The sequence below is a fragment of the Eretmochelys imbricata genome, chromosome 1 (genome assembly GCF_965152235.1).
Source record: "Eretmochelys imbricata isolate rEreImb1 chromosome 1, rEreImb1.hap1, whole genome shotgun sequence".
NCBI classification, from domain to species: Eukaryota; Metazoa; Chordata; order Testudines; family Cheloniidae; genus Eretmochelys; species Eretmochelys imbricata.
Window position 1 is genome coordinate 84,602,547 of NC_135572.1, and position 24,742 is coordinate 84,627,288.

Consider the following 24,742-nt stretch of genomic DNA (forward strand, 5'->3'; position numbering starts at 1 on the left):
TTCACAATACTATTATTTTTATAGCAGCCAGCAGTATGGTAGACATGTTAGACTCTAGTCCTGCAAATGTACATTTATTTGACATGTGAATAGTCCTAATGAAATATAGGAAATCAGTGGGGTTAGTCATATTCCCAAAGGTAAGCATATGTGTGTTTTCAGGATCAAGGTCTTACAGAAAAGCTAAAAAGACCATATGTTAGTTTGTTAACACTTACAATGCTGCAGCTGTAGTGCTTCAGTGTAGACACACCTACAAGCGTGCACCTACAAGGAGGGATTCTCCTATCACCATAGGAAATACTCTTCCTTGAGAGGCAGTAGCTAGGTTGACGGGAAAATTCTTCCCTTGACCTGGTGCTGTTTCCACAGGGACTTATATTGCTGCTTAAGGGTGTGGATTTTATACACCCCTGAGTGAAGTATTTGAGAGTAGCAGCTGTGTTTGTCTGTATCCGTAGAAAGAACAGGAGTACTTGTGGCACCTTAGAGACTAACACATTTATTACAGCTTTCAGAGTAACAGCCGTGTTAGTCTGTATTCGCAAAAAGAAAAGGAGTACTTGTGGCACCTTAGAGACTAACCAATTTATTTATTACAGCATAAGCTTTCGTGAGCTACAGCCCACTTCATCGGATGCATACAGTGGAGTGACATAGTTATACTGACCTAATTTTCTAATGTAAACAAGGCCTTAATCCTGATGAATTTCCAAATTTAGGGCTAGTCTACACTGGCAACGCTAAAGCGCTGCCGTCACGGCAGCGCTTTAACGTGGCTTGTGTGGTCGCGGCAGAGCGCTGTGGGGGGAGCTCTCCCAGCACTTTAAAAAAACCACCTCCACGAGGTACACTGTCTACACTGGGGCTTTACAGCGCTGAAACTTGCTGCGCTCTGGGGAGTGTTTTTTCACGCCCCCTGAGAGAGAAAGTTGCAGCGCTGTAAATTGCCAGTGTAGATCAGCCCTAAGGAATCAGTCCTACAAAGATTTATGTACAAGTTTAGCCTTATGCATGTGAATGGGTTTACATGTAAATCTTTACAGGCGCAAACTAGATTATCCAACCTTTATGTTGATGAACGCTTACCCATGCGAGTAATTCTATTGAACTCCATGGGAGTTAGGTGTCTAGGTGCTTTTGAAAATCACAGTAGGCACTAAATACCTTTAAAAATTGGGGCCAAAGATACTACTTAGTGCAAGTAAGTGAGTTCAGTAGGTGTTAGCTAGTGAGGCCCCAATCCTGCATGTCCTGGTTGGTGCACTATATAGGCAGACATTCATCTTCACAACATGCCTTGGAGGATCAAAGCTATGCTCAGTTTTCCTTGTTGTGACTTTCACAGAGCAACCGGGGTGAGAAAAACAATTGACAAATAGGAAAATGTGACTGTAAAATTCCAACATTTGTCAGCATGACTCAGGCAGATGTAGTACCGAAACTACGTTAGAATTAATTTTATGCAATGAGTTCAAACTATTTTAAAGATGAAGGTGTCCCATTAAGAAAAATATGCAACTGCTCCAAAATTGCTGGGGCTATTAGGGCAATAAAAGTTTACTGGTAAATTCCATTTTAACTATTGGCATGCTGGCACTTTCCAGATAGTCAGCAAAAGAAATAATCCTGCAGCCTTTGTGAAATGAAATGGCCTAGTGTTAGTATATGCAATTATGTCTCCCCTAGTGGCTTGAACTGATGACTGCACAGTCTGCTACTTTCAACAAGAGTTTAACTTTAATTCAAGCAGAAGCCTGTGTTTTCAGTGCTCTTGCTCTTGGGTTCATTCCCAGCTGAGGACCGCAGTAAATGTATATATGTGGCCATGGTTTAGTTACACTGGCAATTCCAGTCACCTCAGTTAGAGATTTGCCCATGTAAGGACTGACAGTCAGGTCATGGTAGGATTTCTGCTGCACCTAAGTATTGAAAATGTACCGTACATGCTTTTATTTGATTTCCATTGTTCAGGCTGCAGAGTAGAAATATGCAATGCACTTCCCTTTTTCAAAAATATATCTTTGTGGGTGGTTGTTCATCACAAGGGGATGGCAGCTCAGGTTGTTTGGTGCCTCCTCTGGGCATTTTCTGCATCTATGTTAATGTGGCAATGTGAAGGTATGGATTATGGACACCATGTAGTGAATGTGATTGTCTACACATAGCTATTACTGCCTAGTAATTCCATAGAATCCTAAACCTTTAATTGATTTTGTCTTTCATGTTTGAGCCTTTGAAAAAAGTTAATGTACATTAGGGAACTATTTATAGTAAAATTGGCTTATATGAGTGGCTAGTCTGAAGTCCTCTTCCCATTGATAAAATATTAAATTGAGATTTTTTCAGAGCAGTCTAGGGTATTTATACCCATATTTTTCATTGAAATGAGTTGGTGATATCTGCCTACATCTATTATACAGCTTTGAAAATCTCAGCCTAATAGCTGATTTGATTTTATGTGTGTCGTTTGTGTCCCTGATTCAAATACCTTTCATCTCAGTTGTATGATTTTCATTACAGGTTGGGAGGAAGAAATTTTGGGAGTCCGGCGGGGTGGAATAAACAGGGAATAAAAAGGTAATATTTTGGCTTTGTACTTTGTACCTAGTCCCAAGGCATGGACTGTGGCTCCCACTGAAATCAGTGAATAAAGTCCTGAAAGAGAGTGGCTACCTGCAACGTGACCTAATGGTTTTAGTAGTGCTTAATACCCTTCAGGATCAGGCCATCATCACTCAGAGCTGTCCAACAGTTTCTGTCGTCTTTGGTGAGATAACAGGCATGATCCTAAATCACTTGAGGATCTGGCCCAATATATCTAGGGACATGTACCAAAAAGAACATTTTCTAGTTGAATATCAAATATATATGTGTTCAAATTTTTTTTTCTCCAGATCCTAAAATTGTCCTAAAGAAAAGGGAGGGGTGAGCGTGTGGAAAGATTCGCCACAATTATGTGCATAGGAACTGTTCTAATAAAACAGGAGCACTAGAATTATTTGATTATATTTATATTAATAAGCTCACAGAGATACTAGAACTGTTATACACTTTTCTCTCTTTCTCTTAAATAATACATTTCATGACTCAGTTTTCTTTTCCTATAGAGGTTAACAGCATATTCCTCAAAAGTGGGAAATTGCTGTGAAGTGAATGGATGGAACATCAGCCTTTCATACCACAACTTGGGAAACCTTGCTGTAGCCTTTTTTCCCTTAAATTTTCATATGCTGCTGCCGGTAGTTGGAGTGTGAGTGAGGGTATAGACAAGCATTTTAACTGCTGCGTTGTCCTGCCCTGCTTTGAGCAGGGTTAGATGACTTGACTAGGCTCAGCTACACTAGAGTTTTACCTTGAATCAATTGATTGTGAGTGACTTTGAATCAGTTAACACATTTGTGAGTAAAGACTAGTTTTGACAAATGTTTCCCCAAACATTTTTTTTCAGCATGCAAATGCTTCTGGTTTACTCTTAGGCTGAGCCTACTGAGGTCTCTAGCGGGAGACAGTGGAGAAAGGTGGTAGAAATTGTGGAACATTTTAGGGAAAAAGAGACAGCCCAAGAGGCTGGACTGCGAAGGAAGGTCATTGGGATTTTGGCAGTTTGAGGCATGTGGCAGGCAAATTAGTAAGATGCTACCTGGGCTAGGTTAAAACATCGTTCCACTTGTCATTTTCCTGCAAACCAAGAGAAACATATTAAGCAATTGTTAAATATTCTCATCTTTCTATCAGGGTCCGGGAGCTGTTTTTTCATATGTGAAATATTTTTACCCTTTGTCTAAGTGGCTTGTAAAAACTCCTCGAAGCAGAGTTGGCATAGACAGCATGCAGAAGGGGACCTTTGTTAATGAGGAATGAATTCTAAGTCATAAGAAACATCAAGAATGCTTCCTCTCCCAACACTGTCTTTATTTTTTGTCATAAATGTGTTGCTCCTATTAAAGTAATTGTAATAATGGTTTTTGTCAATTATTAGTATTATCCTACAGTCAGATCCACACAGGTGGACTCTTGTGCTCATATAGGTAGCCCCACTGAAGTCATTGGGACTCCATGTGGGCTGAATGGTCTGTCTGCGCAGATGTGATTGCAAGATCAGGGCTGAATAGACTAAAAACCACTTTAAAAGAGATAGGAACAGTCAACTAATTATACTTACCTTACTTAAAGAACGAAGCAGGCAAGACACTTGATTATCTAAACAAGGTTATCTGTGTAGGAAGATCCACTCCCACCACTGGCTTAATAGGCCACTGTAAACTTGAAATGTTTAAAAGCTGTTTCAGGTATTGCATCTAGCTTTGGTTCTTTCTGCCATTATTTGTAGTTTAAGAATCACATTTTCCCATTTTTTTAATCAGCGTTGTTGCTTTTGAAGGTCTCATAGAGACAGATGGTGGAAATTGACTGAGATCCTGATTCCAGAAGCTGTTTTGCGTAAGTGGACCCCTCTCTATAGCCTTGTCTAGCCCCAGTAAAGTAAATGGGGCTCTATGGAGGTGCAGGAGTCCAACTGCACAGGTCAGCTTACAGGATTTTGGCCTGACTAACTAAATATAAGGGGAACAATGAATCTGATAGTAAACAAAATGCTGCCAAGTGCATGAAGTAAACAAACTCTGTAACTGGAAGAAAATACCCCTATCCCATTTCTTGGGAGGTAAATGTTTTCAGATAGGAGTGTGATTTTTATTTTTAAGTTTGTAATGTCCTGTCAGTATCATTTCAGATCGTATAAGTAAAACTAATGCAAGTGCTTTTAATATATTCTCATTTAAATTAGATGTGGCAGTTAGAATATGGCTAAGATATAAGCTGTTATATTTTCAGAAAGAAAATTATTTTTCATTGGGAAATAAAAGTATGGTTCTATAATAGGTTTTTGAGCACCTAACTCAATTTCAATTAGGGCCTGATCCATAGCCTAGTGAAGTTAATAGAAAGGGTGTTGTTGTTATATGTCAGTGGACTTTAGATCAAACTATTATCTAGTTAGAGAACATATATGTATCTAAAAACCAGTGTGTAAAACATATGTTGTGGGCCATAGACTGCAAAAATAGAGAGCCACGATTTTAGTGCATCTGTGTTCTGATCTTTTATAAAGGCTGAAAAGACATAAGCAGAAAAGACTGAATCATCATTCAGACTAACTTCAAAAACAGGTTGTATAAAACAGCAAAATGTAACATAAAAGTGAAAGTCTTTTCTTCCATTGCCAGTTCACTAAAATAAGAGAATAAAAGAAAAGATCACTTCCTTTGCAGACACTTTATGAATCAAGCAGACTGCAGAGAGCTACAAAAGGATCTCACAAAACTGGGTGACTGGGCAACAAAATGGCAGATGAAATTCAGTGTTGATAAATGCAAAGTAATGCACATTGGAAAAACATAATCCCAGCTACACATATAAAATGATGGGGTCTAAATTAGCTGTTACCATTCAAGAAAGAGATCTTGGAATCATTGTGGATAGTTCTCTGAAAACATCCACTCAATGTGCAGTGGCAGTCAAAAAAGCAGACACAATGTTAAGAATCATTAAGAAAGGGATAGATAATAAGACAGAAAATATATTGCCTCTATATAAGTCCATGGTATGCCCACATCTTGAAACATTGAATACTGTGTGCAGAAGTTGTTGCCCTATCTCAAAAAAGATCTATTGGAATTGGAAGAGGTTCGGAAAAGGGCAACAAAAATGATTAAGGGTATGGAACGGCTGCCATATGAGGAGAGATTAATAAGACTGGGACTTTTCACCTTGGAAAAGAGATGACTAATGGGGGAATATGACTGAGGTCTATAAAATCATGACTGGTGTGGAGAAAGTAAATAAGGGAGTGTTATTTACTCCTCATAACACATGAACTAGAGGTCACCAAATGAAATTAATGGACATCAGGTTTAAAACAAACAAAAGGAAGTATTTTTTTGCACAACGCACAGTCAACCTGTGGAACTCCTTGCCAGAGGATGTTCTGAAGGTCAAGACTATAACAGGGTTTAAAAAAGCACAAGATAAATTCATGGAGGATAGGTCCATCAATGGCGGCTATTACCCAGGATGGGCAGGGATGGTGTCTCTAGCCTCTGTTTACCAGAAGCCTGGAATGGATGACAAGGAATGGATCACTTGATGATTATCTGTTCTGTTCATTCCCTTTGGGTTACCTGACATTGGCCACTTTCGGAAGACCGGATACTGGGCTAGATGGATCTTTTGTCTGACCCAGTAAAGCCGTTCTTATGTTCTTAATCTGGCATTTGATTTGGTGCTAGATGAAATACAAAGTTTGACTTTCCCCAGCTGTCTTTCCCATGTCTATCTTTTTGCTTGTCTTATCTTTTAAGAACCTGATTTGTATACATATGTGATCCTAATTTTATTGTTTGCCTTCTCAAATCAGCACTTTCACCTACATCTCCCCCTTCCTCTCATTTGGCAGCCAGTTGGGCTTCTTCCTGCCTTGAATACCACATTCCCTGGTTATTCAAGCTCAGTCATTAGCACCCTGTCCCACTACTGAAATTATGAATGAAAAGCCTTGTTGTTCATTACAAATAACTCGGGCTTCCTCAGTCAGTCAAATTCAAATGGAAGTGACTGCCAGACAAAGCGGCTGTATGATGGACAGTCCTCTCAGCAAGTGATCAAGGCACACAGGAAGTTTTTAAAGACACAATATAGGTAGAGCAGCTTGGGCGTTCCCCTGTGGTCAGGGCTACTTGGGCAGGAGGAGGAAGGATGTTTTTTTCCACCTAACATAAGAAAGAGGAACACAGAGAGATGATAATTTGCAGTCAGTTCTGCCTCAGCAGAATATATAAACCTTTCCATGTAGACACCTACACCTTCCAGTAATTCTCATCCAAGCAGAGAAAAGGGCAGGCACCAGCATTTATTTGGTTTTGAATGCTGCACTGTGCAGAGTGGGTCACGTACTTGGAGCAGCACAACCCCCTGCTGAGAAGTTGCATTGTCCTGGGCCCCCTTTTCACAACAGGGGAAAAGGTAATTGACAGGCTGATTGTTTGGCCAGAACCCCTGCTGTTTTAAAATACTCCAAGGCCCCAGTCACACGTTGTCAATAATAGCTGTCGGAGGTGACGAGTGAAAAAGGGCTGTTCAGGAAACAGTTTGAGCCCTTCAAGTGGACAGGCCTCAGTGACTTCTCCGGCACTCTGGCTGCCACAAGCAGCCCCTTCAAAAATAACCTTGAAGCAATAAATCAAACTTGTTTCCTGGACTATACAAGGAACAGCTGGTTATTTTTCTTCACTTTTTTTTTTTAAGTCAAAAAATTATTTAAGCACAGGAAATCAAGCATGTCAAAGTTTGGCAAAGCAGTGTAGGTGATTTAGCAGTTAAACACTTCTCCTCTTTTCAGTGTTATACCCTAGCCAACTTTGGGCTTTGACTTTTTATCTTCTCACTTCAATAGCTTGTGCCTTTGCCACAATGTCTACCACAATTTGCCTCCTGTCTTCCACACAGCTAGGGAAGCGATCCAAGTAGTTTGCAAGGGGAACTGTGGAAAAGTCTTCATATGTTGGAGTCCTCACAGATTAATTGAGCTTGGCTGGACTGTTCTTTTAGGAACCCAAATCATGTATGTGGCATAGGCATGTCTGAAGGTGTACAGGCCTACAATGTACTTAATACTATATATATACATGCTGTACTTAATATTTTAATATATGTATAGTGCCACTGATGTGTAGGGGGCTATTCAGACAGTTAAAAAATTACAGGTCCCCATTGAGAGGACCTTACAGTCTTAGGCCCTGATCCTGCAATTGGATCCACAAAGGCAAACATTTACGTCTGCATAGAGCGCCAGTACGGGCCCACCCACATTGATTTCAGTCTCAGAGCTTTAATTCTCTGCCACAGCACGAGACATTTACTATATACTAACTTGCTAAAATCTAAATCTATTACAATTTGAGAGTTCTTAATATTACCACAGAGTAGTGCCCAACTCAGGTCTGCTAATACATTTAGCTCCTCAGAATTGGTGATATACTCAGGAAACAAAAGGCTGAGTTCAAATGCGCTTTTGAAACCCTCTGCAATGTCCATGTGCTGTGCTTAAAGCTTTACAGCAAAGATGGAAATGTGACCATTTAAAAAAAAAAGTTGATGGTAAAAGCAGAGATTAGGTTGTGCAGAACAACAAACTTCTCTGGAGTTCTGGGCTCAGTAAAAGCAGAATTAAGAAGAGGGGAAAATAGCTTGTTGGTCTCAGGTTAGCATTAAATGGCTAATTAAAATCCCAGATTTTGAATACCTTTGCATTCACATAGCACTGGATTTTTGTTCTTGTTTTTTCACATTAGTCATCTGTTTACAAAATGTAAAGAACAACACAATTTGGTTAGGTACAAAAAGAGACAGTTGTCCTGGAAAGAGAGCTGGGGAAAGCAGATTTATCTCTGTGTGCTATATAAGCAGCACGGTTTACACCACGACAGTGCTGTGTTTGTTTTGGCAGCTCTGCGTGGGTGTATCAGGCTGAGCATGTGATTTCTGTATCAGTGATATCTTTGAAACATGGTCATTGTTCACCCTCTACTTATGGTATTGGTGCCTATATATCTCTGCTAATGACATTTTGTCTACCATGTGCCTGTTCTGAATGGCCATTACACAGTGGATTTTTAAGAATTTATTTAAAAAGCATATTGGATTTGTTTAGTTGAGAATAGTTTGTAGGCTTTAAAGCTGGAACTTGCAATGTTTTCCTGTGGCTCCCTGAAAGTAACTCATTGAATCTAAGAGGAACTAAGGGTGCTCAGTCTCTCGTAGGAGATGCTGTTGCAGTATCAGGCCTTTATCTTGTAAGTTCTTTGAGATGGAGACCTTGTCTTCTTACTGTCTGTAAAGCTCTTGGCACATCTTCAGTGGTGTAATTATTCTTTATTCTTTCTTTTTTCCTCCCACACCTAGAGGTGCATTGGGTGCCCACCAGTTTTCACCATTTATTTTGGTCTTCTGCTGCTCTGTTCAGGCTTGAGTGTCAAGTTGATAGATTTGCCACCTTTCTCCGTTCTGTGGATTGTTTCTCTAGGTTACCCTCTTTTTCTCTTTCCAGGTGGTGTCCATATTATCATTTGCTGTGGAAGTCATGTATGTGGTATCCTTAAAGTGTGTCTGATATGTCCATATTAGGCAGGTCCAGGGCTGGGATGGGGTTGGGGGAGGGTTGCCTCTCCCCTGGCCGTGGCAGGTCCAGGGTTGCGGGAAAGGCATCTCTTCCTGCCGCAGCCCTGAGTGCCTGCATGGCGCTTATTAGAGTGCTGTGCGGCTGTGTGGCCGTGCAGCTTAGAGGGAACTAAGGCGCCTGCCATGCTATTTTTTCCAAATCTTTTCAAGTTTATGAAAGTTGTTTGCTGCTTTTAATAGTCATTGCTTGACATCTAGCATGGTGTCACCATCATTGCACATCTCATTCCATAGATAGGTAAAATGGTTCACTTCTTCTTTCATCCACTCTAATAGTTACTTTGGGGATGTTTGCAAAAAGAAAAGGAGTACTTGTGGCACCTTAGCGACTAACCAATTTATTTGAGCATAAGCTTTCGTGGGCTACAGCTCACTTCATCAGATGCATCAGTATGCATCCGATGAAGTGAGCTGTAGCTCACAAAAGCTTATGCTCAGATAAATTGGTTAGTCTCTAAGGTGCCACAAGTACTCCTTTTCTTTTTGCAAATACAGACTAACACGGCTGTTACTCTGAAATTTGGGGATGTTGGTAGCCATATATTTTGTCTTACCCTTGTGGATGAACAAACCAACTCGTTTTGCTGTATCTACCAAAAGCTGGGTCTTTTCTTTCTTTAAGCAATGTGTTGAACTAAGCAGAAAAATATCAGCAAAAACAAGGTCACCCAATTGTGCTTTTCTCCATAAAATCCCTTTTTTCCCTTCTGTGGTTACTTTTCTCATGATGTAGTCAGTGGCCATTTGCAAATAACAGAGGGGATATAATACACTGTCGCCTTATTCCAGTTGTCATTGCCAGCCATTGGCCAATGTGTCGTCATCTCTGAGTGCACATTCAGAATTCCCATATAAATCCTTGATTATTCTAATGATTTTTGCTGGTATTCCATAGCGTGTCATGATTTTCCAAAAATTGTCTCAGTTTATGCTGTCAAAAGCTTTCTGGAAATCTATAAAATGTATCAGAAGAAGTGCTTGCCACTTCACACTTGGTTCTGTGATATCTCTGAGAACCATGACATGGTCTGCACACGATCTCATTGATCTAAAACCTGCTAGTTTCTCTCAAGTTGAAGGTCTGTTTGTTTCTTGATACGTTCCAAGATGATGATGCACATGATTATCTCAGGCGCTGACAACAGTGTGATTCCTCTCCAGTTATTAGAGTTGATAAGGCAGCTTTGGCAATATTGCCATAAGGCCTTTCTTCCACTGGATTGAGTTCTTTTCTTTCTTCCATATTCTGGAGAGCTGTTTTGTCACTTGCTTTAAGCATCATTCCAGTAATGTTGTCCTTTCCAGCTGCTTTCTCAGTTTTAAGTTTACTGGTGACTTGTCTAACTTCTTCCATTGCAATAAATCCTAAATTAATATCACGCTTTAGTGATAGGTCTGCATCACATATTTCGTTGTTCAGTTGGTATTGTTCTATTTAAAATATCATGAAAATGTTCTGCTCATCTTTTCCTTTGTTCTTCTTCTGTACTAAGAATCTTTCCATTGGCATCTTTAATAGGACCTCCAGTATTGCTAAAGGTTTCAGAGTAACAGCCGTGTTAGTCTGTATTCGCAAAAAGAAAAGGAGTACTTGTGGCACCTTAGAGACTAACCAATTTATTTGAGCATAAGCACTGATGCATCCGATGAAGTGAGCTGTAGCTCACGAAAGCTTATGCTCCAATAAATTGGTTAGTCTCTAAGGTGCCACAAGTACTCCTTTTCTTTTTCAGTATTGCTAAAGTTTCCTGTTAGCTATTTGATTGTCTTATACAAGATCATAAGGTTATCTCTTTGGCTAACATCTTCAGCCTCTTGACATTTTCTATCAATAAATGCCCTTTTATCTTTTCTGGCACTCCTTTTACCTCTCTGTCTAGAGCTCTGTATTCTTTTTGTGACTTGCTTGTCTCTTTATGTCTTTAGCATTCATGAGTTGTAGCTTTACACTTCTTTTTTCCACTGCTGTCCAAGTAACATCACTAATCCATTCTTCGCCTTTAGATGTTGTTGTTATTGGAACTGTTATGTAAAGGGGCAGGTTCCCAGTTGGTATAAATTGCTGTGGGATTCACAGGAGCTATACTGAGAGAGAATTTGGCCCAAAATCTGTATGATAAATGATACATATTAAAATAAAATAGCATTGTGCAATACATAATTTGGATCTGCCAGCGTAGTGTCCAAATAATGCCCATGTATTCGCTGGAAATGTAATATATTATGGCCACATTTCCCATATCCTGTTTCTGCTTGTTATAGTCACAAATTACCTATAGCAATGTAACGTTATACCATCCAACAATGGTTGAGAATGTACCTGAATTATATGTATGGCAATATTTTACTGTCAAACTGATAATACTTTAGAACTCTGCCAATGCTAATGAGTCACATGCTTTTGGGTGTCTCTTTCACTCGGCTCATGTGACTGGGGCATAGTTTTGAAAATGCATCAGTATTGGCAAGGCTGCTGCTTCTGCCTTTGCAAAGCAGTGTGACAGCACTGTCTGGACACCACTAGATTGGTGAAAAATCTCACTTATCAAAGATTGCCACCCATCAGAGTGTTTGAAAAGCCCGTTACAAGAGAGATAGGGGAGACTTAAAATGTGCCACCATAACTGAATCCCTTCTCAGCCCTTGGAGAGGAGAGGGGGGCAAAAGAAAAGCCACCATCTGGGAGCATTGTTGGGGAAGAATAGAAACCACTGCTGGCATCTCTCAAAGCTTGGAGGAGACACTGTTCTGGCAAACCCTGCCCATACTGTTCCTTCCCTTGCAGGTTCCTGTTCTGAGCACATTCCTGGAGCATCTTTAATAGGATTCAGGAAGCACCTACTTGATGTACTGCAGACATGTGGGTTATGCGGGGGCTGACTGTATGAGCAGGGGTTGTAGGCTAAAGCTGGATCCTTGCTGTCTGAAGACAGTGAAAGCAAGGGGAGGATGAGTAACATCAGATGCTGGAGGAGAAGGGAGAGGGATAGTAAGGCTGAGGCAAGAGAGATAAGGAGTTCCCATCCGACTTCTCACCTTTGCCTCAGCCTTGCTGCTACTCTTAACTCTTCTCCTCCAACACCTGGGGTGAAATCCTGGCACCACTGAAGTCAGTGTGACTTTTGCCATTGGCGTCAGGATTTCACCCCAATGCGTAACTCCAGTGATGTCACGGGGCTGAATGTGGCCTAAGGGGAGGGAAAATTACAGAAAAAAGAAAAAAAAGTCTTAGCATAAAACACTGTGAGCTAAATTGGTATAAAATCTCTTCCAAGTATTTGAACTATATACGTGTTATAAGAGAAAATATACTTCAAAAATAACTTCTGACGAAAGACAATGATTGATTTATAGCTACATATATCTAACCTGCAGGCTCTCATAATGACCTACGCACAGTGGAGATGGCTTTGGAGTATTCTTTCAACCTCCCCACAGGTCCCTCCCACAACCCCGTCAGTCTTTCTGGTAATTTCAGGAAGAAGAAAAGTAAAGGATTTCAACTTCTGTTTCTCAGGAGTTTCCAGATTTTCTCTCTTCACTCTCTCTGTTCAACAAATCAACATACAAGACACTCAATGAAGGTGTCTCCTAGCTCCAAACTGGAGCCAGAGCCCTACAGAAATGAACACACAAAAGTAATGCCTTGGGATTACTCACATGTGTAAAGTTATGTTTGTGCATGTTTGCAGGATTGGGACCTAAATCTGGGAGCAGTTAGGCTCTCAGTTAAGTTATGAGTAAAACTTGCACCCTAGCATTATCACAGATATATCTTCAGGTTCAAGAGCATATGGCCAGAACAGTTGAAATCCTGGCTCCCTTGAAGTCAATGACAAAACTCCCGCTGACTTAATTGGGGCCAAGATTTCACCCCATATGTTAAAAAAGGTTTAAAAAAAAGCCTTGCTATATACGCTGGAGCAGATTTTCATATAAATTGAGGCCTGAGGTGTGTGTATATTTGAATATCTGTCTGCACTCCTGCTTTGGCCCATGTGCTTACAATCTCTGTTCGCGTGCACAGATGCCACCTGTACATATGCAATTGCAGTAACTGGGCATGAAGAAAAGGTTCAACAATGCAAGTAGATCTCAGGCCTGACCTTCTGAAAAGCTGCTCCTGTAAATTTTATGGGTCCAGAGTCCCGTGAGGGGCAGAGGGAGTGGGAGTCACAAATCCACATAATGGCTCTGACTGCTGGATTTTCCTTTTGGATCTTTATTTAGGGTCTGATCCCTTCAGGTGTTGCATGCTGCTGTTGCCTTCTACAGGTGGTGTCTCCTTAAAGGCGTGTTGAATTAGTTGTGTCAAATTCTGTGAGGTGTGTCAGTGAGTCATGTGAGATCTGGCCTTGACAGACTACATCTAAAGAGGCTCCTGTGTATGGATTGTCTTGTGTTTAGGAGAGATCTGCGTAACATATTCCCCGCCCTCCCTTTTTTTGGTGTAAGTGAATAACTGGGGTTTGGGGCCAAACCCTCCTTGTTGTCAGACAAATAATTTTACTTAGCATTTTTTCGTCGGCAAAAGCTTCACAAACGTTAGGCTCAAAATTGATGGATGTTTTGCCCAAGTAATGACAAGAGGATTTGGCTCATTAGCTAGTTAATCCTCACAACACCCTTCTTCACAGATAAAATCCCCTTTTTAGTTATTGATCACAGGTGTGTTGGATGGGTGTATGAGTATAAATAAGTCCTTTGGAAGACAGAGTGCCTTTTTAGCATAGTGGCTGCTCTCACTGAGGATGTGGTCTACTAATGGGGATGATACTAATGTGTGTTTTAGGGGCTAGAATCTAGCCACCATTGTACTGGATGTATTATCTCTTGCTTCTGTAAAAAATTGGGATCTGTAGGGTACTGTCTATTTGAATTTGGAGCAGTAAGGCATGTAGTAAAAGTAATTTTAAAAAGAGGAATTTTGCAAATAGCTGTTTTACTCCTGAATGGTAGAAATGCATTTGTCGCACATAAGGTGTAAATTTTAAGGTTTCTAAAATTTGCCAGGCTGGTGTTGAAAAACTAATACAGAAAAGAAAAACAGCTACTTTGGTTTTGGAGCCCACAAAAACCAATGGTTTGTGCTCCCTCTGCTGGCTGTAAAGCAGCAGGTAACCAACAAACCTTGCTCTCAGAGATGTATAGATACGGTACACAACAAGCCTTATGTAATTTTAGTTTTCAGAGTAACAGCCGTGTTAATCTGTATTCACAAAAAGAAAAGGAGTACTTGTGGCATCTTAGAGACTAACCAATTTATTTGAGCATGAGCTTTTGTGAGCTACAGCTCACTTCATCGGATGCACACTGTGGAAACTGCAGAAGACATTATATATACACAGAGACCATGAAACAATACCTCCTCCCACCCCACTTTCCTGCTGGTAATAGCTTATCTAAAGTGATCATCAAGTTGGGCCATTTCCAGCACAAATCCAGGTTTTCTCACCCTCCGCTCCGCCCCCCCCCCCCCACACACAAACTCACTCTCCTGCTGGTAATAGCCCATCCAAAGTGACCACTCTCTTTAAAATGTGTATGATAATCAAGGTGGGCCATTTCCAGCACAAATCCAGGTTTTCTCACCCTCCGGGGCCTAGAGATGTGTGCTAGGGTTACTCTAGGATAAATGAGGATACTCTAGGATAAATGACCAGTTACCTTGTGGTGGATTTCTGGCTGCTCCAGGGTCTCAGGCATGGGCGGCAGGTGAACACGCAGTTGTGGGAGGCTAGCCTCCGGTCCCTCCCACTCTGCCTGAGGCCCCGCCCCTCCTCCCCTACCGGAGCCCGGAACATATACCCCCTGTGGCCGCCAGCCCTCTTGCTGGGTGGGTGGGTGGCATGGCTGGAGCACCCCCAGCCCCGGAGTGCCAGACAGGCTGCATGGCCGGAGCGCCCCCAGCCCCAGTGTGTCAGGCGGATGGTGTGGCCGAAGTGCCCCCATTTCCAGCCCAGAGGGTCCCACCCCCGGAGTTCTGGGCGGGTGACATAGTCCCAGTGCCTGGTGGACGGACAGGCAACACGGCATAGCCCTACTTCCAGCGCCCCCAGCCTTGGGCCTTGTGCGCACTGGCCCCAGCCTGCCTGCCTGTCCCAGCCTCTTGGTCATAGAAGAATGGGAAGGGAACTGGAAGCAGGCAGGAGAGGCACTTGGGGTGGAGCGTGGGAGGAGCTATATCAGGCTGTTTGAGGAGGCACAGCCTTCCCCTGCCTATGCTACCCGCCGTCCATGGTCTCAGGGGAAGTTTGCCCCCATGATTCCCGACCCTGGCACTTCTACCTGTCCCCAGTTGGTACTGGGTGTTCGATAGTTTTTAATACTTTCACTTTATGGCATTACCATTCACCACTTTTCATGCTTTTGTATTCTAGGTAGCACCATTAGAAACTATGGTGAGAGCTCACAGTCCCAATCAAGTAAGTGCTTCTTTTTGTTCTAGTAAAAAATTAGCTGTGTGATAAATACACTCAGTGGTTGCTTTCTGTTTCTGTTAAGACTTTTTGGACAGTTCTTGAAAACTGTTGCACCTTCCTCTGAGCTCCGTGAATCTCAACATTGTTATGTCCTCTTTCAAATCCCCTGGAGTCCAGCAGTTTAGGAGCCTGATGCATTTCTTGTGGAAATGAGTCAGGCAGTGGCCTGGATCCCCATGAAACAACTGGGGATCCTTACAACGTTTAGTCTGGTGGTTAGAGCACTAACTTGGGACGCGGGAGACTCAGGTTCAATCCCCCCTCCCACTGCCTGACGGGCAGAAAGGATTTGAACAGGGGTCTCCCACTTCTCTCAGCAAAGTGCTCTAATCACTGAGCTATAGGGTATTCTAACATGGGGCTGCCTCAGCCTCTCCTACTGAAGCGGTTCCATTGTGGCTATATAATGAAAGAATCATTGGAGCAGGGGGACTGGCTCCTAGGTCTCTCATTTCCCATGTGGGTGTCCTAACCACCAGGCTATAGAGTCATTGTCATTATCTCTCTGGCCTAATGAGTATTAAGTATTTATTCACAGCAGAACAGTCTTTGAGCCAGACAGAGTGTGTGTGTGTCTGTGAGAATGACTCAGTAGTCTAGTGGTTAAGGCACCTGCCTGAGAGGTGGGAGATCCCAAGCCCAGGAGTGGTGTGCCAGCAGTGGTGAATATGGTCACTTGGGGGAAACAACAGGGGTGCAGACATGACTTCACTGCCCTGCATCTGCAAGGCTGAAGTGCAGGAGCATATTATTCCCTTTTGCACTTTTGTGAGGTTTAAAGCAGTGGTGGGCAACCTGTGGCCTGTCAGGGTAATCTGCTGGTGCGCCGCGAGACCGTTTGTTTACATTGATCGTCCACAGGCACAGCCACTCGCAGATCCCAGTGGCCGCAGGTTGCCCACCACTGATTTAAAGCCTGTTCCACAAGACCACATTAGGCACTGTGTATAAGAGGCAATACTGATGTGATTTGTGGTGATGTTCACTGGCCGCTGGATCTGATGCCATCAGTTAGTGGTGTAATTGCACAGGACCTCCGGCTTATGTGGTTATGTATACAGAGGTGTCACCCCCTGTGCTGTAGTGGGACCGATTCACGTTGGAATGGCATACTGGCACTTTTGGCACTTTGCACAGCATGACCGTGCGCGCACCGTACATGCAAGATCACACTGCATGGAGGATGATGTTTTGTACAGCAAAATGGGGTTCTCCACACACAGTGTGCACGTGAGGTCACTCCAGGGGGGGCATTCCAGCAGTGGCCCATTCAGGACTACACTCATGGTCACTGTGCCTCAAAGAACAATTTCAATACCGGTTACACAGTGCTCCAAGGGTTCACTGACCAGTCAGGATATACATAGTACAAACTCCAAGTATTTTATGTATTCAAATTTCTACAATAATTACATCCTAAAAACCTATGCTAAAAGAACATTAAAGTGGCAAAGTCAGGCACTCCTCAGTTAGAAAGTGCCAAAGTTTAGGTTCCCAAGTTACCTCTGGATGCTAAATGAGTTGTTCTGTAGTTTCTGTAAGAACTCAGTTAAAAAAACTGAACATTTTCCCTTTAATAAAAGCATTTATTGTTAGCTTTGTAAGACAGTTTGCACTTTGAACTGAGTAATTACCTGAAAGTAGAATTTGTAAAGAAAAGGCTCAGTTACAAAACTGTTTAATCTCACAAGCCTTCCCTTTCTAGTCCATTAGCTGATGGATTGCGCCCTGCTTTTCATCGGGAGGGAAAGGCCACAGAGGAGATACAACAGTTCTACTTGCCACCCCGAATCAGGATTTTTTTTAGGGGATGCATATAATAGGATCTCAGCAGACCTGCGAAAGAGCACAGCTCCCCCATGAGGATGCTATCCTTCAGGAAATGCTTCTGCAGCATTTTAGAGACCACAGACCCACCATGATGAAAGCATGCTGGCAGCGGTTACCTCCGTAATGAATACGCACTATATTTACATTCATGCTGATAGCTCCCTGTGTTCCTACCATGGTGCCATTAAAGGTGTTAAGGCTCTCCAAATCATTTCCTTTCTTCCTACTATAAAATACTTTTCCAAATGCACTCTTTTGGTAGACAGCTAAAAATCTACATAACACATACAATCTGCAACTTGTGAAAGCAAGTAGGGCAACATTCTCCCATTACGCTCTCTTTCATCACAGAGATTAGACATCAAAAATACCTTTTAGGTTCTTTTGTCCATCTCCCTGCCAGCGTAGAATCTTTCTACACAGTATCTCTCTTAATGCCTTTTCCAGTCAATACTGGTCATCTCCCTTAAGACATTGGTTGATCTCACTTTTAGGAAGTTTTTTCTGATATCAAGCCCCAATTTCACGTCTGTTAATTTCATCCCATTTCTTTTGGTTATACTGTCGTTAATTGTCTTAAATAATTCCACATCTTTCCTAGGATGAAATCCTGGCCCCATTGAAATCAGTGGGAGTTTTGCCATTTACTTCAGTGGGGCAAGGATTTCATCCTTGGAGTTTACATCCTTCTTTCTTATATCTGTACCATAGATGGGCCTGAATCAAAAATCTGAACCCTCTACACCCAGTGGTTTTCAAAGCCGGTTTGCCACTTGTTCAGGGAAAGCCCCTGGTGCGCTGGACCAGTTTGTTTACCTGCCGCGTCTGCAGGTTTGGCCGATTGCGGCTCCCACTGGCCGCGGTTCGCCGCTCCAGGCCAATGGGGGCTGTGGGAAGGGCGGCCAGCACATCCCTTGGCTCGCGCTGCTTCCCGCAGCCCCCATTGGCCTACACCATACTTTGTGGCCATGTGATTAGATTTGAATCCACCACAAAACCAGATCCTGAACCAGAAGGAGTATGTTGTCCAAATCTTGTTTAAATGCAGCATATGGGGGAAGAAATAGCATGACTCTGGTTCATCTTGTGATATTGCCACCATTCAAGATACAGGAAATAAAAAGTCAGGTAATCTCATGAAGTTTCTTCCACTTTGGGGTGAAGGTTGAGACTTCTACCTGCCAGATGTCAGTACCATCAAACCCAAGCCCCAATCCTTGTTCAGTCTGAAACCTAAAATCTAAACTAGCCAAAAATTAATCGAGATTCTGATCAGAATTCAAATACTGCCTGCTCAGCACACTTCTAATTTAGAGATGGCTCCTCTCTTCCCCTTAATCCACCCTTGCTATGTATCTATTTACCACTTCTGATCGAAGCAGTTAGCCAACATTCAGGGTTTTGCATGTTGTTTCTGTTAGGAGGAAAAATTGATGATGGAGTCCTGTATTTCTTCGATGCAGTCCTGTAGATTTACAAAGAACGTACAAAGTCTTGTTTCCCTGAACATAGTAGAAATCAAACAACAGGAGGCAGTCTTTTTCTCACAGTTCCAAGCCTCTTGTTAACCAGGCCTCTGCTCAAAAGCACTTTCTCTTAGGTTTTTATTAGGGTCATGCTACTGGTGCTTCTCTGGGCCTCCCTTGTTGCTTTCAATGTCTGCCTCTGTGTTTCTCTCTCTCTCTCTCTCTCTCAGACCATACACAAAACTCCTGCATTTGTGTTCAGCTCCCAGTGAAACCCCTCAAAGTGCATGGCTGAACTCTGTAACCCTTCTGCCAGGTGGAAGCAGCAGCAGTGGGGGCCGGGTTCAATATCTATGGGTTCCTCCTAAGGATACAAAACAGAACCAGCTTGAGCCCCCTCCCAGTAATCTGGGAAAACTTAACACCACCTCTGGACTCCTCTAAGAAGCAATACTTCCCCTTTCTCAAGCGCTGAATCTGTATTTAACAAAAGAAAACTTGTAGTAAAAAGGGAAAAGGAACTTGGCATTAATTTGGAAAACACCACAAACCTGATTTGAAAGCACATGAGCATACCCCCACCTCATAATATGTTGGGCAGTGTCCTTTGCCTCAGTTTCTCATCTTGCACAATGAAGTGGAAGTCCAACAAATGTTCCTTTAACTTGACGTTGCCTTCTTCCTCCACTGCACCCCACTCACAGTTGCTGTCCTTGCTCAGTGAAGGGCCAGAGTTCAGAGGTGCATTCACATGAGTTCACCTCCCATACCGGAGTTGGGGGAGGCATCAAGCAATGCTGCAGCCTCGCAACTGACTCTCAGTTGCCACCATTCACTCTGGCGCTGCTGGCTGCTGACATTCACTCTGACGGCAGATTCTGAGGTTCCACCACTTAACACAGCTCTCAGTGATTTCAGTGGGTAGTGGGGACCCTCACTGCAGACTGGGAAGTCTGTTTCACTGCAGTGCTGTCCCACACCAGGTCTTAGGCTCAGCACCGAGACTTGGTTACCGGTGATTTCGACTCTAGTGATCACTGAACAAAACAAGGACTCTCAATTGAGTCTAATCGGTTCTGTCTTTAAACAGTGAAGAGGAGGAGGTTCAAATGGTGCCTAGGGCTCTTTAGGCAAAGCCTCTTTCGCTGGGATTTTGGCGTTCCTACCCCCTGCTTAGCAAGTGAGGTTCAGTTGAGGGTGACCCCCTCTCTGCTGCCCTTTACTCGTGCGGTCAGGATAACATTTTGTTACCCCTGCATTCAAATACTGGTGATTTGTAACCCATCCCCAGCCAAAACTGGTCATTTTGGCAGAGCAGTTTCCTCTGCTGTGCACCTAGCAGAGCCCGGATTTCTGTGCAGACATGGTCTGCTGCAGAAGTCTTTTCCCCCAGCTCATCACTATGTGTTGGGGAGAGCTCATTCAGACCCTGCTTACAACTCCTGCTGCAGCCTTGCATGTGGCCTGTGTTTTGGGTGGTGTCTCCTATCTAGCAGCTTTCTATTCCATAAAGGAGCTTAATTGCTTTTTACATTTATGCTGAATGAAGGACGGCTGTTATGACCACCAACTTCAACAGGCCTTCACCCAATCATCGCATAATATTTACCTGTAGCACATTGCTTTTCAGAGCTCAGGTGGTGCCCGTCCACTCTGACATCCTCAGAGAGAGCAAAACACACACTGCTGCATGGCTAAGGGTCCAGTTCCACTCGCTGGTGTGCCGAGTGAGGATGCAGGGACAGCCCCTCTGGAAAGTCCCTGAGGCCAGAAGGGTATAAGAATTGCCATAGTGTCCAGCCTGAGTCCACAAGATGTAGGAAAGGATGCTTGCTTCCTCTCTCCCACCTGTGCACCTATGAAGGGTCAGACACAGTTGGGTTCAGACCTCATTGCATCTACTACTTTTCCTTCATCTGCTAGCTTTATAATTCCAGTCACAAAAAAGGAATCAACCAGTCATGTTCCATTAAAGCCGATGGAATAAAATCAGGCCCTAAGTTTTTCGGCTAAGATATATCCTTTATTAAACTATGTTGCATGGCATTAATGGTCCTGTTATCCTCATGACTGGGAGACAGCGGGCGAGATCCTCTGCTGGTGAAAATCTATGCTGCTCTGCTGAAGTCACTGGAGCTGCTCCAGTTTACACAAGCTGAGGCTCTGACTCAAATATTGTCTCCTAATGCACGCCCCATCTACCTTACTAGTGACTGAAGTTGGCTTTACTAGAGTGTAATTGCAATGACCACTCTTTCCTTTGCACGTTAGCTTTGTGCTAATCTTCAGGAGCTCCCTCAGTTTGCCATGACTAAGGCTCTGTATTTGTCACGGAGGCCACGGATTCACAGGTTAAACACTGATTCACCAGCAGTTCAGTACCCAATTCAGTCTTGATCTACTTTGATTTCTCTCTATTATTACTTTACCCCTTTAAATATTTGTATAAGCCCTTGTTATTCACTTTAACCCATATCTTATTCTGTTTTTCACTACCCTTATTTTTTCTCCTAGAAGCCTTAACTGAGTCTTGAATACTTGTCAAATTGCCTTCTCCTGCCACCTTTACTTCTACAGCTATTTTCCTAAACCTCTGAACTTTGAACGGCCCCTTTTGAAGGTGCAGTCACCATTTCTTATGCTTTTCAGTATTCTTTTTTCTCCCTAGAGGAATGAGTCTTAGTCATGGTTCCTTCTAGAGTTCTTCAGCTGTCTTCCATACATGTGGATTTTAATGTTTCCTCTTATCAGACTCTCCTGTTTTGTTTTAATTTTCTACAATTACCTTTCTGAAATCTAATTCCTTTACTGCATTCTGTGAACCATTTTCTTACTATAGTGAATTCAGATAGCTCCTGATCATGGGTACTACTATTATATGTGCCTGCATTATTCTCAGTCTGTTCTTCCAGTGAGTGAGACTTAGAGCCAAGAGAGCCTCTTTACTTCCTGTATATAAAAGCTGACTTCTATGTGGACGTTTGGCTGTATTTGTTACCTAAAGTCTGGCTAGTTAAAATCCTCTGTGAGTAGAATATCTTGTGATTTCCCTAACTTTTCCAGGATGGTGGCCTGAGCAGATGCACATTATTGCTTCTATTTTTTTCCTTCTTCATTTCCTGTAGTCTTCCACCACATTGTTAATTGTATTAACATGGGTATTGTAAATATTTTTCTTATACAATTCTTCTTTCTGCGTCTTCTCTCAGTTCTCTTTCCCATCTAGATAGATATAGATAGACACTTATAAGAATCACCCCACCAAATTTCAGTTATACTTTCTGGATCATGATCTCAATTACTTAGTACCACTTTTTCCTGTTTCCCTGAACATTTGCATCAAGCATTATATTGTTTTTACCCTTCATCTTCTGCTTCAGAACAACTCTCTATTTTCTGTCTTAATTTGTATGTTGGAAGTACATGATGGATTAATCAAGTTAAGTGAAAGGTTTCCTTTTCCCGCCTCCTGTTTGTTAAAGTTTAGAACCTGCCTAACTGGCCCCACCAGTTCTGAACCTAAAAGGTTGGCAACCTGCCAGCTTAAGTGGAGACAGTCTAATCCAAACAGTTGGCGCTCATTGCAGAAGGCATTCCAATGATCTGTGAATTCAAAACCCTGCTACCTACACTATCAGATCATCTATTGGTTAGTTTCCAGTATTGGTGTTCTCCTTTATTCACCGGAGTTTGGCACAGGAAACCTCTCTAAGGAGATCACATGTATAATTTCAAATTAAGTACTCTTTCCAACTCACTGAAGTAATTCTTGATCAAATAATATATAAGCTTCATTTGCTGCTGTCATTTGTTCCCATGGGAAATATAATCATTAAGAATTCCCCCAACGTTTTTCTTTTCAAGATACCCTGCACCACCCTTATTATGACATCCTTTTATCCTGGTCCTGGAAAGACAGCAGTCTATCTTGTTTTCTTTGTGTTGGACACTAATGTATCAAGATACTTTCCTTCTGTGGAGTAACCACTCAGGATTGTTTGCTTCTTTCTTTTTGATAGCTGCCTCTCACTGCTTACCTCTTGATGCCAGGTTGTGGTAGTGATCGACATTGCAGGGGTCAATATTAAATGTCTACAGCCATGGCTTCCCATCTGCTTTTCCTATAGCTTCTAGGATTCTTTGATGCCACATAGCTCTATCTTTTACCTCTCTTGTATCTAGGGTCTCGATCCATCTCTTCTTTCTTGATGATTTTTCCCTTTGGTCTTTGTCCATCTTGGGCCTCTTTGTTTCCCTTGGTGATCTAAATTTCAGTTCATGTCCCTACTCCTTTTTTCTCAGTACAGAAACCAGTTTGCACTTAATATGGTCTTTCATCATTCACAAAGCATTCTGTTCCACCTCAGAGTCCCCTGGATTCTTCCATACCCATTGTTTATAGCAGTTGTTTCTTAACATTCTTCAGACAATCATCTCACTTGCAGGAATGTTTTAGCGTCAAAGCCTTCCATACAAGAACTCCCCCCTCTGCTGTCTCTCATTCCCTGCTGCACCTTTTATGAGTATTCTGTATTTGACTCCGATCACTGCTGGTTGCCACTTCATTTTACCACTCATCATCTAGCTCAGTATGCGTGGGTTACCCAGGTCAGCACATCAGACAACTGAAAATAAGAGTGGAAACACAAACAAATGAAGACAGAATACTGGCTCTTTAAGGTACTAGTGGCCTCCCAGCTCATTCTTCTTGCTTCAGTCAGTTTGTAGAAGGTTAAGTCATAGCTTTCCCTCCACCTTGTTCCCTGGGTAGAGTCTGCAGCCAACCCTTGGCAGGTTCACTACAGCCGTGGGTAATCAAAATAAAGTAAATAAAGACTTAGCTAAGTGTCTTTAATACATAATCGGTGTAATAGTTCTTGTATTGTGCCTTTCATCCATAGATTTCAAAGCATTTACAAAGGAGGTAAGTGTAGTCCTCTGGCAAGGTTAAAGGAGTCTTGTTCCAGAAACGTTGATGCAGTGTTCCACTCATTAGCAGGGAAGCAGTGTTGAAGTCACTGGGTGGGTGAGGAGTAAATACAGCTCCTCTGGTAGGAATAAAGTAGCCCTTATTTCAGGACAAGCAGGTTGCCCATTGTTAATCAGTTCTGGTAGCTGCCTGGCTTGGTTGTCTCCCCAAGTGTGAGGCAGGTAGATGGGCCAAGACACTTTCTGATTCCCTCTGAAAGTGCCTCAGTCTTTGTCCTCTTCTGGATGAAGTACGTGCCTTGATGAGCCCAGGTATAGATTCTATGGCCCTGATTCTTCAGCATGTCCATGCGATGCTCAGATGTCCTGGAGAGAGGTGGTAGCAGGGAGCTGGTTGCAACTCTCTGGGCTGCCTGCATCCGATGTAAGTTATAGCAGGAAGATTCAGCTTTAACTTATGCTTTGGGCATGGGTGCAATATGACAGTGGAAGAAAGGGCTTAGCAAAGCTCAGCTCTGCCACGCTGCCCCCCATCCTCGCTACTTTCCCTCCTCCCTGTTATGTAGGTGGCATTGGGAATAGCTGATGGAGAAGACAGTATGCCAGCAGGGATGCACTGGGGATCTTGGTGCAGATGAAGGCCACTTTGTTCTGTGGAGAATCCAGCCTTGTCTCTTTAACTGGGAGGCACGACAGGTTCTCCAAGGCAGGACGAGCCTTCTGCCTGGTTCCCTTTGCAAGAACTTAGTACCTTCCCTGCCTAGTCTAGTGTAGGGTATGTACAACCCCTCATACTTA